We start from the raw sequence: 21,810 nt of genomic DNA on the forward strand, positions 1-21,810 counted from the left end.
ATGGCGTGATCACATGTTAGTCACATGTTTCACGTATGACCAGAAATGATTAGAACTTAAGGACAAAAACAGTTTTAATAAATAACTGGACTTCTGTTTCGTGTGAAATGTAACGCATAACGATAACGTCATTTTCTTACTTAATTATTACGAAGATCAAAACAAGAATTTTAATCATTTCTGATTTACCTCGCGAGAGTTCATATTTGCATATTGTTTTTAAGAATTCTATTACAACAAAGCTGATTACATCATCTTAAATTTGCGTTACGAAATCGGACACAAAAGTCACGCCACTGTTCTTACATCTGCTACATAAATACATAAATAAGTTCTCTGCATTTTCTTCTCACTATTCTTATTGGTCGATGTTCTTTGTTATTTGAAAGCAAAAGTTACGAATTTGCCGGTGACGATTATCTATAAATCAGTCAGCGTTATGCTCTTCGGAAGCAAAAAGTAACGCGTGAAACGACACAAAAATACGGTTGTAGAATCTTTGAAATTCGTATATTTCAATTTTTTTCTAGGGAAGAGAAACATACACTTGTATGTTGATAAAAACAATGGCATCTTTAGATGTAGTTACAACTTTTCTTACAGTAATTCACATTTTATCACTTTTCTATAGTTATAGGAAACGGAGCCCAATAGCAAATTATGGTCCATATATAAATGTCTGGTGAATAGATTTTAGCTTCTTAATTATAACATATTGAACTACTAATGCTGTATTCACTGTAATTGTGTTTGTGCCAATAAAATATTTGTATTTATTTGTATTTGTAAACAAGTAAAAAATTCTGAATGTCTAAGGGACATAACTAAGCCATTTTTTTTACCTATTCATATACATGTACAAGTAACTAAAATTCACTTGTACAAGTATCCTACAAATTATTGTATATGCGTATATTTATTTTAACTTCCTCAAGTAAATAAAAATTACTTTATAAGTAGTACCTCTGACTATTAATCATCTAATCACAGTCAAAAAATATATTTCATTAAAAAAATTCACAATTTTTATTCATTAAAATATATAAATATTTTGATATATATGTATCTAAAAAAAATCTAATTCAACCAGCATTTGAATAAAAAAAGGTGCGAACGTAGCCAAGGGGCGAACGTGTGGGGGTGCGAATGTGTTTTGGGTGCAAACCATCAGAACATATGGATGGACCCCATCATCAGATACATCATCACTTTTGTGTAAAAGAATTATCAGCTGGTTATATGAGCCTGATTTATAGATACAGTGACATGGCACAAAAATAACTCCCATTAGATAGCCTGGCTAATAACAAAGTGACATGACACAAAAATAACTCCCATTAGACAGCCTGGCTAATGATACAGTGACATGACACAAAAATAACTCCCATTAGACAGCCTGGCTAATAATACAGTGACATGACACAAAAATAACTCCCATTAGACAGCCTGGCTAATGATACAGTGACATGACACAAAAATAACTCCAATTAGACAGCCTGGCTAATAATTCAGTGACATGACACAAAAATAACTCCCATTAGACAGCCTTGCTAATAATGCAATGACATGACACAAACATAACTCCCATTAGACAGCCTGGCTAATAATACAGTGACATGACACAAACATAACTCCCATTAGACAGCCTTGCTAATAAGGCAATGACATGACACAAACATAACTCCCATTAGACAGCCTGGCTAATGATACAGTGACATGACACAAAAATACATTGTAACTCCCATTAGACAGCCTGGCTAATAATGCAGTGACATGACACAAACATAACTCCCATTAGACAGCCTGGCTAATAATACAGTGACATGACACAAAAATAACTCCCATTAGACATTTAGACAGCCTGGCTAATAATGCAGTGACATGACACAAAAATAACTCCCATTAGACAGCCTGGCTAATAATACCGTGACATGACACAAAAATAACTCCCATTAGACAGCCTGGCTAATAAAACAGTGATATGACACAAAAAATAACTCCCATTAGACAGCCTGGCTAATGATACAGTGACATGACACAAAAATAACTCCAATTAGACAGCCTGGCTAATAATTCAGTGACATGACACAAAAATAACTCCCATTAGACAGCCTTGCTAATAATGCAATGACATGACACAAACATAACTCCAATTAGACAGCCTGGCTAATAATTCAGTGACATGACACAAAAATAACTCCCATTAGACAGCCTTGCTAATAATGCAATGACATGACACAAACATAACTCCCATTAGACAGTCTTGCTCATAATACAGTGACATGACACAAAAATAACTCCCATTAGACAGCCTTGCTAATAAGGCAATGACATGACACAAACATAACTCCCATTAGACAGCCTGGCTAATGATACAGTGACATGACACAAAAATACATTGTAACTCCCATTAGACAGCCTGGCTAATAATGCAGTGACATGACACAAACAAAACTCCCATTAGACAGCCTGGCTAATAATACAGTGACATGACACAAAAATAACTCCCATTAGACAGCCTGGCTAATAATGCAGTGACATGACACAAAAATAACTCCCATTAGACAGCCTGGCTAATAATACCGTGACATGACACAAAAATAACTCCCATTAGACAGCCTGGCTAAAAAAACAGTGATATGACACAAAAATAACTCCCATTAGACAGCCTGGCTAATAATGCAGTGACATGACACAAACATTACTCCCATTAGACAGCCTTGCTAATAATACCGTGACATGACACAAAAATAACTCCCATTAGACAGCCTGGCTAATAAAACAGTGATATGACACAAAAAAAACTCCCATTAGACAGCCTGGCTAATAATGCAGTGACATGACACAAAAATAAACCCCATTAGACAGCCTTGCTAATAATACCTTGACATGACACAAAAATAACTCCCATTAGAGAGCCTGGCTAATAATACAGTGACATGACACAAAAAAAACTCCCATTAGACAGCCTGGCTAATAATACAGTGACGTGACACAAAAATAACTCCCATTAGACAGCCTTGCTAATAATCCCGTGACATGACACAAAAATAACTCACATTAGACAGCCTGGCTAATAATGCAGTGACATGCCACAAACATAAGTCCCATTAGACAGCCTGGCTCATAATACAGTGACATGACACAAACATAACTCCCATTATACAGTCTTGCTCATAATACAGTGACACAACACAAAAATAACTCCCATTAGACAGCCTGGCTAATGATACAGTGACATGACACAAAAAAAACTCCCATTAGACAGCCTGGCTAATAATACAGTGACATGACACAAAAATAACTCCCATTAGACAGCCTGGCTAATAATGCAGTGACATGACACAAACATAACTCCCATTAGACAGCCTTGCTAATAATACCGTGACATGACACAAAAATAACTCCCATTAGACAGCCTGGCTAATAAAACAGTGATATGACACAAAAAAAACTCCCATTAGACAGCCTGGCTAATAATGCAGTGACATGACACAAAAATAACTCCCATTAGACAGCCTTGCTAATAATACCGTGACATGACACAAAAATAACTCCCATTAGACAGCCTTGTTAATAATACAGTGACATGACACATAAATAACTCATATTAGACAGCCTTGTTAATAATACAGTGACATGACACAAGAATAACTCCAATTAGACATTTAGACAGCCTGGCTAATAATACAGTGACATGACACAAAAATAACTCCCATTAGACATTTAGACAGCCTTGTTAATAATACAGTGACTTGACACAGAAATAACTCCAATTAGACAGCCTTGTTAATAATACAGTGACATAACACATAAATAACTCATATTAGACAGCCTGGCTAATAATACAGTGACATGACACAAAAATGACTCCCATTAGACAGCCTGGCTAATAATACAGTGAAGTGACACAAAGATAACTCCCATTAGACAGCCTTGCTAATAATACAGTGACGTGACACAAAAATAACTCCCATTAGACAGCCTGGCTAATAATACAGTGACGTGACACAAAAATAACTCCTATTAGACAGCCTGGCTAATAGTACAGTGACGTGACACAAAAATAACTCCCATTAGACAGCCTTGTTAATAATACAGTGACGTGACACAAAAATAACTCCCATTAGACAGCCTTGTTAATAATACAGTGACATGACACATAAATAACTCATATTAGACATTTAGACAGCCTTGTTAATAATACAGTGACGTGACACAAAAATAACTCCCATTTGACAGCCTTGTTAATAATACAGTGACATGACACATAAATAACTCATATTAGACATTTAGACAGCCTGGCTAATAATACAGTGACATAACACATAAATAACTCCCATTAGACAGCCTGGCTAATAATACAGTGACATAACACATAAATAACTCCCATTAGACAGCCTGGCTAATAATACAGTTACATGACACAAAAATAACTCCCGTTAGACAGCCTGGCTAATAATACAGTGAAGTGACACAAAAATAACTCCCATTAGACAGCCTTGCTAATAATACAGTGACATGACTCAAAAATAACTCCAATTAGATAGCCTGGCTAATAATACAGTGAAGTGACACAAAAATAACTCCCGTTAGACAGCCTTGCTAATAATACAGTGACGTGACACAAAAATAACTCCCATTAGACAGCCTGGCTAATAATACAGTGACGTGACACAAAAATAACTCATATTAGACAGCCTGGCTAATAGTACAGTGACGCGACACAAAAATAACTCCCATTAGACAGCCTTGTTAATAATACAGTGACGTGACACAAAAATAACTCCCATTAGACAGCCTTGTTAATAATACAGTGACATGACACATAAATAACTCATATTAGACATTTAGACAGCCTGGCTAATAATACAGTGACATAACACATAAATAACTCCCATTAGACAGCCTGGCTAATAATACAGTGACATAACACATAAATAACTCCCATTAGACAGAATGGCTAATAATACAGTTACATGACACAAAAATAACTCCCGTTAGACAGCCTGGCTAATAATACAGTGAAGTGACACAAAAATAACTCCCATTAGACAGCCTTGCTAATAATACAGTGACATGACACAAAAATAACTCCAATTAGACAGCCTGGCTAATAATACAGTGACATAACACATAAATAACTCCCATTAGACAGCCTGGCTAATAATACAGTTACATGACACAAAAATAACTCCCGTTAGACAGCCTGGCTAATAATACAGTGACGTGACACAAAAATAACTCCCATTAGACAGCCTGGCTTACAATACAGTGACATAACACATAAATAACTCCCATTAGACAGCCTTGTTAATACAGTGACATGACACATAAATAACTCATATTGGACAGCCTGGCTAATAATACAGTGACATAACACAAACATAACTCCCATTAGACAGCCTGGCTTACAATACAGTGACGTGACACAAAAATAACTCCTATTAGACAGCCTGGCTAATAATACAGTTACATGACACAAAAATAACTCCCGTTAGACAGCCTGGCTAATAATACAGTGAAGTGACACAAAAATAACTCCCATTAGACAGCCTTGCTAATAATACAGTGACATGACACATAAATAACTCCCGTTAGACAGCCTGGCTAATAATACAGTTACATGACACAAAAATAACTCCCGTTAGAGAGCCTGGCTAATAATACAGTGACATGCCACAAACATAACTCCAATTAGACAGCCTTGTTAATACAGTGACATGACACATAAATAACTCATATTAGACAGCCTTGCTAATAATACAGTGAAGTGACACAAAAATAACTCCTATTAGACAGCCTGGCTAATAATACAGTGACATAACACATAAATAACTCCCATTAGACAGCCTGGCTAATAATACAGTGACATAACACATAAATAACTCCCATTAGACAGCCTTGTTAATAATACAGTTACATGACACAAAAATAACTCATATTAGACAGCCTGGCTAATAATACAGTGACATAACACATAAATAACTCCCATTAGACAGCCTGGCTAATAATACAGTGACATAACACATAAATAACTCCCATTAGACAGCCTTGCTAATAATACAGTGACATAACACATAAATAACTCCCATTAGACAGCCTGGCTAATAATACAGTTACATGACACAAAAATAACTCCCGTCAGACAGCCTGGCTAATAATACAGTGAAGTGACACAAAAATAACTCCCATTAGACAGCCTTGCTAATAATACAGTGACATGACACATAAATAACTCCCGTTAGACAGCCTGGCTAATAATACAGTTACATGACACAAAAATAACTCCCGTTAGAGAGCCTGGCTAATAATACAGTGACATGCCACAAACATAACTCCAATTAGACAGCCTTGTTAATACAGTGACATGACACATAAATAACTCATATTAGACAGCCTTGCTAATAATACAGTGAAGTGACACAAAAATAACTCCTATTAGACAGCCTGGCTAATAATACAGTGACATAACACATAAATAACTCCCATTAGACAGCCTGGCTAATAATACAGTGACATAACACTTAAATAACTCCCATTAGACAGCCTGGCTAATAATACAGTTACATGACACAAAAATAACTCCCGTCAGACAGCCTGGCTAATAATACAGTGAAGTGACACAAAAATAACTCCCATTAGACAGCCTTGCTAATAATACAGTGACATGACTCAAAAATAACTCCAATTAGATAGCCATGCTAATAATACAGTGACATGACACAAAAATAACTCCTATTAGACAGCCTGGCTAATAATACAGTGACATGACACAAAAATAACTCCCATTAGACAGCCTTGCTAATAATACAGTGACATGACACAAAAATAACTCCCATTAGACAGCCTGGCTAATAATACAGTGAAGTGACACAAAAATAACTCCCATTAGACAGCCTGGGTAATAATACAGTGACGTGACACAAAAATAACTCCTATTAGACAGCCTTGTTAATACAGTGACATGACACATAAATAACTCATATTAGACATTTAGACAGCCTGGCTAATAATACAGTGACATAACACATAAATAACTCCCATTAGACAGCCTGGCTAATAATACAGTGACATAACACATAAATAACTCCCATTAGACAGCCTGGCTAATAATACAGTGACATAACACATAAATAACTCCCATTAGACAGCCTGGCTAATAATACAGTGACATAACACATAAATAACTCCCATTAGACAGCCTGGCTAATAATACAGTTACATGACACAAAAATAACTCCCGTTAGACAGCCTGGCTAATAATACAGTGAAGTGACACAAAAATAACTCCCATTAGACAGCCTTGCTAATAATACAGTGACCTGACTCAAAAATAACTCCAATTAGATAGCCATGCTAATAATACAGTGACATGACACAAAAATAACTCCTATTAGACAGCCTGGCTAATAATACAGTGACATGACACAAAAATAACTCCCATTAGACAGCCTTGCTAATAATACAGTGACATGACACAAAAATAACTCCCATTAGACAGCCTGGCTAATAATACAGTGACATAACACATAAATAACTCCCATTAGACAGCCTGGCTAATAATACAGTGAAGTGACACAAAAATAACTCCCGTTAGACAGCCTTGCTAATAATACAGTGACGTGACACAAAAATAACTCCCATTAGACAGCCTGGCTAATAATACAGTGACGTGACACAAAAATAACTCATATTAGACAGCCTGGCTAATAGTACAGTGACGTGACACAAAAATAACTCCCATTAGACAGCCTTGTTAATAATACAGTGACGTGACACAAAAATAACTCCCATTAGACAGCCTTGTTAATAATACAGTGACATGAAACATAAATAACTCATATTAGACATTTAGACAGCCTGGCTAATAATACAGTGACATAACACATAAATAACTCCCATTAGACAGCCTGGCTAATAAAACAGTGACATAACACATAAATAACTCCCATTAGACAGCCTGGCTAATAATACAGTTACATGACACAATAATAACTCCCGTTAGACAGCCTGGCTAATAATACAGTGAAGTGACACAAAAATAACTCCCATTAGACAGCCTTGCTAATAATACAGTGACATGACACAAAAATAACTCCAATTAGACAGCGTGGCTAATAATACAGTGACATAACACATAAATAACTCCCATTAGACAGCCTGGCTAATAATACAGTGACATAACACAAAAATAACTCCCATTAGACAGCCTGGCTTACAATACAGTGACATGACACAAACATAACTCCCATTAGACAGCCTGGCTTACAATACAGTGACGTGACACAAAAATAACTCCCATTAGACATTTAGACAGCCTGGCTAATAATGCAGTGACATGACACAAAAATAACTCCCATTAGACAGCCTGGCTAATAATACAGTGACATGACACAAACATAACTCCCATTAGACAGCCTGGCTTACAATACAGTGACGTGACACAAAAATAACTCCCATTAGACATTTAGACAGCCTGGCTAATAATGCAGTGACATGACACAAAAATAACTCCCATTAGACAGCCTGGCTAATAATACAGTGACATGACACAAAAATAACTCCCATTAGACAGCCTTGCTAATAACAGGCCTTCATGCTATTATGAATTTGTCCTAAAAACTCCTACACCGAGCTATGTATGGTACTATATACAGAAGGTCATATCTCTTTCATTCATGACAAGTTACTTGATAAAAGCTAAAAAAGTATATACATAATATATTCAGAAATGGTTCAACCGATATTCATTTGAAACTGTAATTGAGCTATTTTATATTTTCAGTTTAAAGATCTACTGTTCGTTTTTATTTGATTCAAGTCCAGTCGCTTTAATACACGTTTAGTAAAGGTAAGTGAATATTATAGTCAAATTGTATAGAATCGTTATGTTATTTATTTTATCAAATGAAATTCAATTAACAATGTTAAAATGTATAATTGTATAAATAAACCAATTTTTCAAGACGTTTCATTAAAATGTTAAAATGCTTAAAGGGGAGATAATAAAGAGCTAACAGGATTAACATTTTGCACTCATCTACTTTTGTTATACATGTATTTATATGGAAAACAAAAAAATATGTGACACAACTATATGATTACCAAACTAACATGTCTAACAAAACATTGCAATCATTACAATGTAAATTGCTTAAAAAAATAAGAGTTTTCGACTATGAAGTGAACTTGGGATATTTATGTTAATGGGACAGCAACCATTCAATGAAAGAGGTCAAAATTGTATTCAACCATTGACAAGCATCTTTAAATTATAGACCTATCAGTGGGTTTGTACTTACATTCATGAGCAACACAAGTGCCACATTTGGAGAATGATCTGCTTACCGTTCCTGAGCACCTGAGATCACCACAAACTTTTGGTGGGGTTTGTGTTGCTCAGTCTTAAGGTTTTTATTTTTCTACCGACAAAGTCGAAGGGGACTTTAGGTTTGCACTCCGTCAGTCTGTCTGTCTGTCTATGTCTGTCTGTCTATGTCTGTCTGTCTATGTCTGTCTGTCTGTCCATCCGTCAGACCAGCAAATCAGTTTTCCAGGTTTTATATGCTCGTCAAAATTTTGACGGGACGTATTATAGTATACTAATGTCTGGCATCCGTCTGACCATGTCGCACCATTTCTTGAGAACAATTTATCCAAATTTCATTAAAATTAACATAGTTGTTTCTTATGATGATCAAACGATCTGTATACTTTTTGGCGAAAATAAGATTAAAACTTTTTCAGTTACGGGACTTTGTAACTAAAACAGGGGTGTGTTTTTTTCACATGTCGTACCGTATCTCAAAAACGATTTATGATTATTGCTTAAATCTTTACACACTTTTTACATGTCTTAGTTATATTAATCTGAAGATCTGTATACTTTTTTGTGATGATTCTTTATTTTATTTTTGAGTAATTGAATTTTTATTGAGCTTTTTGGTAAAAAACATATAAAACATGTTGTGAGCAATTTTTTTTCTGTCTCTTATATAAACTTCCTATTGAGCAGGAATAAGGAATGAGTCAAGATATACCTAGCATGACTTCCTGAACAACCCTCGCGTTATTCCAAACATTTTTTAATGTTTTTTTTCACAAGACGACGGGCATATCATGCGCTCGTGGCGCAGCTGTTTATTAGTCCCCTACTGACGAAGTCGAAGGAAACTTTAGGTTTGCACTCTGTTCGTCTGTCTGTCTGTCCATCTGTCTGTCAGTCCGGCAAATAAGTTTCCAGACTTTTTTCTTCATGCTTGAAGATATTGATTTGATATTTGGTGTATTGTTTTATTATGACAAGTTACAGGTCAAGTTTGATTTTAGCTTTTCTCCTTGTTCAGTTAAAGCCCTTTCCCTAGAATTAAATTTTTGATGAAATACTTATTAATTAATAGATTTCTGTTCAAAGGGAAATACGTACTCATTTTTTATTAACTTTCCCTAGAATTATATTTTTGATGAAATACTTATTAATTACTAGATTTTTGTTCAAAGGGAAATAACTCATTTTTTAAAAGACATTGTATTAAGATAAATGACATTTTGGATTTTTTCCCTTCTCTTTAGTAAATTGTTTGAAGAATTAAGTGGTAGGTTTGTTTGTTATTTTATGTAGTTTACACCATGACAAGTTATAGATCAAGTTAGAATTTCGTTCCATTACAATGATTTTTTTAACCGGTAGGGGACTATGTATTGCCATGCTTGTTTTCTTTGTGCTTGAAGATATTGATTTAATATTTGGTTTATTGCTTCATAATGACATGTTACAGATCAAGTTCGAATTAAGTTCTGGTCTGATGGTTTTGTGCAGAGTTATGGTCCTTGGACTTTGAAAATTCACTTAAATAATCAGTTTTCCTCACTTTGTTTCGTCATACTTGAAGATATTGATTTGATAATTGGTCTATAGTTTTATCATCAAACTTATAGATCAAACTCAAATTTTGTTCCGGTCTGATGGTTTTGTGCAGAGTTATGGTCCTTGATCTTCGAAAATTTGCTTACATAATCAGTTTTCCACACTTTGAGTCGTCATGCATGCTTGAAGATATTGACTTGTCTTTGTTATATAGTTTAAACCATGACAAGTTATAGATCAAGTTAACATTTTGTTCCAGTACAATGATTTTTTAATTGGTAGGGGTCCTAGGGGACTATGTATGCCATGCAATAATGTCAGAATGCTTGTTTATTTTGTGTTTTGTGTACTGTTGTTTGTTGGTGTTTTCTTTTTAGCCTTGTCAAAGGTGTCAGACCACCAATTAAAAGTCCCTATCTGTACAACCAAATTTTGCAATTTTCATAGCTTTCTAAATTTTTTATCTTAAGTTTAACCTCTTACAAACCAGGTATGTCCTGAATCGTACAGGTATCACCTTTCGTCATGCCAATTTTCAGCATACCTTTAAAGCCATATAAGAAAGAAGAGACCTTCCGAATGGATGTACCACTAAAAATAACCCCTGGTTTTCTTGAAATCTTAAATTAGTATACTATGGAGCGCATTAATCCTCAATTTTTAATGTCAACTCATAGACAAGTAAATTTGGGCTCAAAATGGTCTTAATATATTTCTCTTTCACCAAAAGTTTCATTTCTGCAAATTTGTTGGGTAGTTTAAGTAAACAATGACATCAAATGCACTATTTTTTGTCCGAGTAGACCTACTTTCACATACGTTCTAAATTTGAGGGAATAATTGGTGGTGTGACACCTAAAGAGACAAAAAAGTTGATTAGAAATCTTTTATTTTGCTTTATTCTTAATCCTTAGTCAATTTGTAGTTAAAAACAGCCTATCTGAGCATTATGCGACTTATATTAAAATTTCACAGCTCAATTTAAACTGACTGTAATGTATGACTTTGATAGAAAATACTTGAAAATTTCATTTTGGGCTACAGGAACATAAACTTTCAATATCAAGATCAGTGTTTGCTGTTTTTTCCTTGTTTGTTTTACTACTTTCAAGACTTTCCACAATTTTTGCAATGAATTTAGTAAAAAATCCAAGGTATTGAAGTGTCGAGGAATATTGACTCCCCTTTTTTTCATCTGGTGTCAGTAAAGTACTACAAATTGATCAAAAGTGCAGTCATGGTCATTTAACTGTGTTTATTTACATCAGTTAATAAATTTAAGGTATAAAATTTCATTTGGAATAATAAATGGTACTTTTGTGAGTTTCTGCAGTGTTTACATTAGGCTATGCTATCTGCCAAGTACATATTATGACGCAATGATATAAGGGGTAAAAATCAAATAATTTCATTAAATCTGCATGACAAAATTTGTTTGGGGGTAGTAAACAACCTATGTTTCAATGTTTAACACCACAGAATAACTTTCTGTGCATTTATAACATTATTTAGGACATTTTTTATATAAAAGCATATTGTCAGGGTGGGAAAAGCTAAAAATAGCACAAACTCAAAATTTGCAATATGTGACATTTTGCACCAAAAAGATTGAAATGTGGCTACTATTATCTCAAATGATCAGTTAAGACAAAAAAAAACAATTGTTTTCTGATTTTGATGTTTCACCGCATTTTGCTTAAAGGTGTCAGACCACCAATTAAAAGTCCCTATCTGTACAACCAAATTTTGCAATTTTCATAGCTTTCTAAATTTTTTATCTTAAGTTTAACCTCTTACAAACCAGGTATGTCCTGAATCGTACAGGTATCACCTTTCGTCATGCCAATTTTCAGCATACCTTTAAAGCCATATAAGAAAGAAGAGACCTTCCGAATGGATGTACCACTAAAAATAACCCCTGGTATTCTTGAAATCTTAAATTAGTATACTATGGAGCGCATTAATCCTCAATTTTTAATGTAAACTCATAGACAAGTAAATTTGGGCTCAAAATGGTCTTAATATATTTTTCTTTCACCAAAAGTTTCATTTCTGCAAATTTGTTGGGTAGTAAAAGTAAACAATGACATCAAATGCACTATTTTTTGTCCGAGTAGGCCTACTTTCACATACGTTCTAAATTTGAGGGAGTAATTGGTAGTGTGACACCTTTAGTTTGAACTTCGATTATTTGTATTTTGTAGATCCTTGTCCAGTCAATGTGATCCTTGTCCAGTCAATGTGATCCAGTCAATGTGATCCTTGTCCAGTCAATGTGATCCTTGTTCAGTCAATGTGATCCTTGTCCATGCAGTCAATGTGATCCTTGTCCATGCAGTCAATGTGATCCTTGTCCAGTCAATGTGATACTTGTCCAGTCAATGAGATCCTTGTCCAGTCAATGTGATCCTTGTCCAGTAAAGTTATTATAGGTAAGTGTACATTATATGTGAACTATATAGGATCATATTACTAAGTGAGATATATGTCAATGAGACAGCAACCCAACAAAGTAAGAATACAGGTCAATATATAGTCAACAAATCAAAAATAACCTCATATGACAAGGTTTTTATTTTAATGAAGGTTTATGACCATAAAAGAAAGGTTGGGTTTGATTTTGGGAGTTTTGGTCCCAACAGTTTAGGAATTAGGGGCCCAAAGGGTCCAAAATTTAACTTTGTTTGATTTCATCAAAAATTGAATAATTGGGGTTCTTTGATATGCCGAATCTAACTGTGTATGTAGATTCTTAATTTTTGGTCCAGTTTTCAAATTGGTCTACATTAAGGTCCAAAGGGTCCAAAATTAAACTTAGTTTGATTTTAACAAAAAATGAATCCTTGGGGTTCTTTGATATGCTGAATCTAAAAATGTACTTAGATTTTTGATTATTGGACCAGTTTTCAAGTTGGTCCAAATCAGGGTCCAAAATTAAACTTTGTTTGAATTTATCAAAAATTGAATAATTGGGGTTCTTTGATATGCCAAATCTAACTGTGTATGTAGATTCTTAATTTTTTGGTCCCGTTTTCAAATTGGTCTACATTAAAGTCCAAAGGGTCCAAAATTAAACTAAGTTTGATTTTAACAAAAATTGAATTCTTGGGCTTTTTTGATATGCTGAATCTAAACATGTACTTTGATTTTTGATTATGGGCCAGTTTTCAAGTTGGTTCAAATCAGGATCCAAAATTATTATATTAAGTATTGTGCAATAGCAAGAAATTTTCAATTGCACAGTATTCAGCAATAGCAAGAAATCTTCAATTGCACAGTATTGTGCAATAGCAAGATATTTTCAATTGCACAGTATTGCGCAATAGCACGAAATCTTCAATTGCACAGTATTGTGCAATAGCAAATATTTTCAATTGCACAGTAGTGTGCAATAGCAAGAAATATCTAATTGCACAATATTATGCAATAGCAAGAAATTTTCAATTGGAGTTATCTTTCTTTGTCCAAAATAGTAGTTGAATCAACTTAAATCATTGTTTTATACAATATACAATGTATATTCACTTTAACTACCAACTGATAAATTAAAACAATCTTTACCATTCAGTGATAACAAGCACTTTATTTTACATTTTAATATTTTATGATGTATTTAAATGAGTAGTTGTTGTTGCAAACTCCATTAGAAATTTGAATTGAGATTAGTTTTGGGAAAAGAGAAAGGGGGATGTGAAAAAAAAATGGGGGGGGGGGATTAAATTTTTCTCATTTCAGATTTCATAAATAAAAAGAAAATTTCTTCAAACATTTTTTTGAGAGGATTAATATTCAACAGCATAGTTAATTGCTCAAAGGCAAAAAAAATATTTAAAGTTCATTAGACCACATTCATTCTGTGTCAGAAACCTATGCTGTGTCAACTATTTAATCACAATCCAAATTTAGAGCTGAATCCATTTCACGGTCCACTGAACATAGAAAATGTGTCTGCTCCACTTCAGGTTAAAGCTTTTTGTCAAGCTATTTTTTGATGAAGTTGAAGTCCTATCAACTTGAAACTTCTTACACATGTTCCCTATGAGTTTTGACCCCAATTTCACAGTCCACTGAACATAGAAAATGATAGTGTTAGTGGGGCATCCATGTACTATGATGACTATGTACAAATTCTTGTAGTTTCTGTTGTGCATTGTACAAAGAAAATGTTCATGAAAGTTTTCTTGGCTTTATAATTAATGATGTAAGGGAGTGATCATTTATGCCTCAGTGAATATGTTGCCTCAATAGGCCAGTTCCGGGATACTGTAGTTAGTTGAATCTGTCATATGACTTCCATCACCACATAACTAAAATGTAGGCATCGTCACTTCCAACACATGTTGAGCGAACGGGTGAAAAAGTTTGATCGTATATTGCACAAAATATTTGGAAAATTAAAATTTAATGAGTTGGTGACCCTCCCTTAAGTGGTATGGGAACTAAGATTGCGTACTTACGGAAAATAAATTATTTCTAAACTACTCTGCAGAATGACGATTCTGAAAATGCTTGAAACTTTAATAGAGCAGGGATACAGGCCCACCTTCTATCTGGTAAATGATGTCACAAAAGGGTGCGAAATTGAGGATATTTTCTGGTGAAAGACATGATTCCAGAAATGGCCTATCACTTGCATGCAGCGACACAAGTCTATTTGTCTAGTTTGAAGTTACCTTAAGGAGGTGTGGTATGATTAACAATGATACAATTATTCCTAGACCATAGGACCAAGATATAAACAATTACAGGTCGTCCAATAGCCTTCAACAATGAGCAAAAGCCAAAACCCATACCATATAATCATCTATAAAAAGACATGGTATGATAAAATGTGAAACATTTCAAAAGAAAAAAAAATCAACAGCCTACTTTGTACTACAACAATGAAGGAAAAACAAATATGGTACACAACTTCTAATTACATCCGCTACGTTATAGGTCCTGGCTGTGGACAGGCACATACAGAAATGATTGAATTTAATGTGACTGGAATAGTTGATCGTAGACAGTGTTTTGAGAAGCTGCAATATGATATTTAATATTGTTCTTTATGTGTGTCTTAATGCTGGTAAATAAAACTTGAAATTTTTAGATCTGGGAAAGTGCAATACATGTTCTGGTGTTTGATGGAAAGAGTCACATCCTGCTTGTAGAAGTCATTTGTACCTCATTCAGGTATGTGATTAGATTTTTAAGGTTTTGAGTTCAGTTCATTAACTTTAAATAGTGCAGAAAAGTTGAGATAAATGACTGTTTCAATGCTATTATATATTATTTGAATGAAATAAGAAGATAGAAATATTAGGTCAGTATTTTTTAGTGATCATGTTTTTTTCAATTGACAATAACACAAATACCTCAATTAAAACTCAACAGTATATATTAAATATAACTTTACTTTTCTATTTTTAGGCTATAATGGAAAGTTGGAATGAGGTAAGATTTACTTAATAGTCTTCTTGTCATTTGTAGTTTTGTTCCCCATTAGTGTACAATTAGATACAAGTAAAAACTAGTAGAATTCTAAGTGAACTACCAAACTAATTCCAAAAACAAAAAAATACAAAACTGGGACAAAGCAAGGTGGAAGGTGAAAAAAAGATTCTAAAAGTGAGTGGTGGGAGATAGTGTATTACTTATGTAGTACCTTCATAATCCTTGTTTATTTGTAACTCTAAGTAGGTCTGTAGAGTTATTTGAAAAAAATATTGGGACAATTTTTCTACATAAAAAAAAATAATACAGAAGTTATCTCCCCTTGCCATTGTTAAGTTCATGTGAGTTGAATAAGACCAATCTATTTTATGGTATAAAGAGCCGACTGATACAACACACTTTTTGTCTTGTTAGGTTACAGTCTCATTGCTTTATTATATCCCACATCTACATTTATTCAGTCTACATACATTTATATATGTATCTCTTTATGTAAGTTAATAGAGAGATTTCTACTAGTTGATATAAAAAAGGATGAGTCAGTACCAAGGGGCAATTAAAGGACTAAGTGAATGAAACACAATTACATGTCTTCAAAAGGCAATTAAAGGACTAAGTGAATGAAACACAATTACATGTCTTCAAAAGGCAATCAAAGGACTAAGTGAATGAAACACAATTACATGTCTTCAAAAGGCAATTAAAGGACTAAGTGAATGAAACACAACTACATGTCTCCAAAAGGACAAAAGTAGGGGCAACTAAAGGACTAAGTGTATTACATGTCTTTAAAAGGACAAAGGTCAAAGTCCAGAAAACACTACAAGAAAGAAAAATCAAGGATATGCCAAATCTAGTTCATGATTCTATAAAAAAATAATTTTTTGAAGGTTAACAATTTTTGTCGAGCCTGCGACTTAATTCGCAGAAAGCTCGACATAGGGATAGTGATCCGACGGCGGCTAATGTCTTAAAAGCTTCATATTTTAGAAGGTTGAAGACCTGGATGCTTCATACTTTGTATATAGATGCCTAATGTTATGAAGTTTCCGTCAGTCACATGTCCAATGTCCTTGACCTCATTTCCATGGTTCAGTGACTACTTGAAAAAAATGTTTTTTGTAATGTTAAATTCTCTCTTATTAGAATTAATAGGATTACTATATTTGGTATGTGTGTACCTTACAAGGTCTTCATGCCCGTTAGACAGTTTTCACTTGACCTCGACCTCATTTCATGAATCAGTGAACAAGGTTAAGTTTTGGTGGTCAGGTCCATATCTTAGATACTATAAGCAATAGATCTAGTATATATTCAGTGTATGGAAGGACTGTAAAGTGTATATTTCCAACTGACAGGTGTTATCTGACCTCATGGTTCAGTGGTTACAGTAAGGTTTTTGTGTTTTGGTCTGTTTTTCTTATACTGTATGCAATAGGTCTACCATATTTGGTGTATGAATGATTGTAAGGTGTAGATGTCTAGCTGGCAGGTGTCATCTGACCGTGACCTCATTTTCATGGTTCAGTGGTCAAAGTTCAGTTTTTGAGTTTTGGTCTTTTTATTTAATATTTATGCAATATATGTCAACTATATTTGCTGTATGGAAATATTCTTTGATGTATATGTCAATCGCACAGGTTTTATTTGACCTTGACCTCATTTTCACGGTTCATTGCTTAGTGTTAAGTTTTTATACGACCGCAAATTTAAAAAAAATTTTCGTAGTATATTGCTATCACGTTGGCGTCGTCGTCCGAATACTTTAAGTTTTCGCACTCTAACTTTAGTAAAAGTGAATAGAAATCTATGAAATTTTAACACAAGGTTTATGACCATAAAAGGAAGGCTGGTATTGATTTTGGGAGTTTTGGTCCCAACATTTTAGGAGTAAGGGGCCAAAAAGGGCCCAAATAAGCATTTTCTTGGTTTTCGCACTATAACTTAGTTTAAATTAATAGAAATCTATGAAATTTTGACACAAGGTTTATGACCACAAAAGAAAGGTTGGGATTGATTTTGGGAGTTTTGGTTTCAACAGTTAAGGAATTAGGGGCCAAAAAAGGGCCCAAATAAGCATTATTCTTGGTTTTCGCACAATAACTTTAGTTAAAGTAAATAGAAATCAATGAAATTTAAACACAATGTTTATGACCACAAAAGGAAGGTTGGTATTGATTTTGGGAGTTTCGGTCCCAACAGTTTAGGAATTAGGGGCCAAAAAGGGACCCAAATAAGCATTTTTCTTGGTTTTCGCACCATAGGGTTAGTATTAGTAAATAGAAATCTATGAAATTTAAACACAAGGTTTATGACTATAAAAGGAAGGTTGGTATTGATTTTGGGAGTTTTGGTCCCAACAGTTAAGGAAAAAGGGGCCCAAAGGGTCCAAAATTAAACTTTGTTTGATTTCATCAAAATTGAATAATTGGGGTTCTTTAATATGCCGAATCTAACTGTGTATGTAGATTCTTAATTTTTGGTCCCGTTTTCAAAATGGTCTACATTAAGGTCCAAAGGGTCCAAAATTAAACTTAGTTTGATTTTAACAAAAATTGAAACCTTGGGGTTCTTTGATATGCTGAATCTAAAAATGTACTTAGATTTTTGATTATTGGCCCAGTTTTCAAGTTGGCCCAAATCGAGGTCCAAAATTAAACATTGTTTGATTTCATCAAAAATTGAATAATTGGGGTTCTTTGATATGCCAAATCTAACTGTGTATGTAGATTCTTAATTTTTGATCCAGTTTTAAAATTGGTCTAAATTAAAGTGCATGGGGTCCAAAATTAAACTAAGTTTGATTTTAACAAAAATTAAATTCTTGGACCTCTTTGATATGCTGAATCTAAACATGTACTTAGATTTTTGATTATGGGCCCAGTTTTCAAGTTGGTCCAAATCAGGATCTAAAATTATTATATTAAGTATTGTGCAATAGCAAGTCTTTTCAATTGCACAGTATTGTGCAATGGCAAGAAATATCTAATTTCACAATATTGTGAAATAGCAAATTTTTTTTTAATTAAGAGTTATCTTTCTTTGTCCAGTATAGTAAGCAAGAAATATCTGCAAGAATTTTTTTTTAATTGGAGTTATCTTTCTTTGTCCAGAATCAACTTAAATCTTTGTTATATACAATATACAATGTATATTCACTTTTTACTACCAACTGATAAATTTAAATAATCTTTACCATTCAGTGATAACAAGTAGTTTTTTTACATCTTAATATTTTATGATGTATTTAAATGAGTAGTAATTGTTGCAAACTCCATTAGAATATTTTAATTGAAATTAGTTTTGGAATAAGGGAAAGGGGGATGTGATTAAAAAATTGGGTTCAATTTTTCTCATTTGAAATTTCATAAATAAAAAGAAAATTTCTTCAAACATTTTTTTGAGAGGATTAATATTCAACAGCATAGTGAATTGCTCTAAGAGAAAACAAAAATTTTAAGTTCATTTGAATACATTCATTCTGTGTCAGAAACCTATGCTGTGTCAACTATTTAATCACAATCCAAATTTAGAGCGGAATCCAGCTTGAATGTTGTGTCCATACTTGCCCCAACCGTTCAGGGTTCAACCTCTGCGGTCGTATAAAGCTACGCCCTGCGGAGCATCTGGTTGTGTTTTGGTCTGGTTTTCTTAGACTATAACCAATAGGTCAACTATATCTGTTGTTTGGAAGAATTGTTAGCTGTACATGCCTTGACCTCATTTTCATGGTTCGTTGGTCAATGTTTAGTTTTCTTGGTTAATGTTAAGTTTATGTGACAGTTGTGATAAAGCTTTTTATTTAGGACTATCAACATAATATCAATGATTAGTAAAGAAGGCGAGACATTTCAGTGTGTGCACTCTTGGTGTTTTTCTTGATAATATAAAATGCAAATTCCCAACAATTATATGATATTTAAAGAATTCCTCTCTGTCTGTTTTTTGACAGAAACTTACTACAGCTGCTGGGAATAGAGATATACATTTTATAGAAGCCTTAAAATTATGTCTACAGAATGGTGCAGACATTGATTATCAAGATTAAATGTAATTTCTATGTTATACTTACAGAAACTAACTACAGCTGCTAGGGATGGAGATATAGAAGCCTTAAAATTAAGCCTACAGAATGGTGCAGACATTGATAATCGAGATGTAAGTAAAATAGTCACATTCAAAACTACCTTATTTTAATAATTCATAGAAAAATCATTTGAAGATACAGCATTTTATGGTACATGAACAAAAAAAAGACACAAAACTAAATGTAACTTAAAATTAAAGCACAGTGAAACAGTGAAAACTACAAGTAACTTCAAAATGTTGAATATTGTACATAAACACACGACAACAATTTACTTTAGAACTATAATAACAGAAGTATAAAAAATAAAAAACAAGTTGCTTCAGAACATAACAGATTGTACATATTAAAGCAGTATAAAACAAACAAAGTTCTAAAAATTACTTCAGAACATAACAAATTGTACACAAGCAGTATTAAACACATAACTACAAGTTACTTCAGAACATAACAGATTGTACATTAGCGGTATAAAACACATAACAAGTTACCTTAGAACATAACAGATTGTACACAAGCAGTATAAAACACATAACAACAAGTTACTTCAGAACATAACAGATTGTACACCAGCAGTATAAAACACACAACTACATGTTACTCCAGAACATAACAGATTGTACATTAGCAGTATAAAACACATAACTACAAGTTACTTCTGAAATAATATAATAATATTTATCGCTATTTTGTGCATTTTTCCTTTGATATTTTTTTGTGATAATTTTCATACCATGCTACTCACTTGAGATGGAAATGTATTGCTAGAAACTTAGGAGCAACGTGGCGTTGCTAATGAAATTGACATGAAATTGACAACGTTGTCATAGGTAAAATAGCGATAAACAGATTATCATTGGTCATCTCAACTCGATTGCTTTTCTCGCTTTCGCCGTGACTGGCTCAAGCGAGAAAATTAATCTTGTTGAGATAACCAGCGATAATCTATAAATCTGTATGGAAACTGATATTTATATCATTATACTGAATTCAATATTAAATCAAAATCTGTTTTTAATTTAACAGTTTTAATGAGAGACATTTTTTTTTTCGTTAATTGTTTTTGTTTGTTTTGAATTATAGTTGATAAAGTTCTTTACAAGACCATTTTTTGCACCAAGGTTTAACAGCGGAAGTAAAACAAATATCACACATGTATGTTATTGCTTCACTTTGACCACATTCCTTAATATATACAAAATTATATTGTTAATTAGACAAGAATCATATAAAGTGGGGTCTCATTTTGTTTGTCTCCTTGTACTAAATCAGGAAATGTAACTATTTTTCATATATCTTTGAAAAAGTTACTTTTTAAAAAAATTATCATTATTCTGAATCATGTTAATCAGACAGATTTAATCATTATATTAACAAATACTTGTTAGAATTATATAAAGTGAGATGTCATTTTACT

At 33.4% G+C, this 21,810-nt stretch overlaps 1 long non-coding RNA gene across 1 annotated transcript in view; it reads left to right on the top strand.

Moving 5' to 3' along the window:
• The window catches only part of LOC134691497 (uncharacterized), a 32,045-nt gene extending 11,579 nt beyond the window's left edge, over positions 1-20,466 (top strand). The window contains exons 2-6 of the long non-coding RNA XR_010102153.1: positions 8,789-8,854; positions 13,075-13,302; positions 15,963-16,045; positions 16,283-16,306; positions 20,381-20,466. This is a non-coding gene — a long non-coding RNA (uncharacterized LOC134691497). The remainder of the gene's footprint in view (positions 1-8,788; positions 8,855-13,074; positions 13,303-15,962; positions 16,046-16,282; positions 16,307-20,380) is intronic.
• Positions 20,467-21,810: the final 1,344 nt, after the last annotated feature.

Source organism: Mytilus trossulus, chromosome 11 (genome assembly GCF_036588685.1).
Source record: "Mytilus trossulus isolate FHL-02 chromosome 11, PNRI_Mtr1.1.1.hap1, whole genome shotgun sequence".
Lineage (NCBI taxonomy): Eukaryota > Metazoa > Mollusca > Bivalvia > Mytilida > Mytilidae > Mytilus > Mytilus trossulus.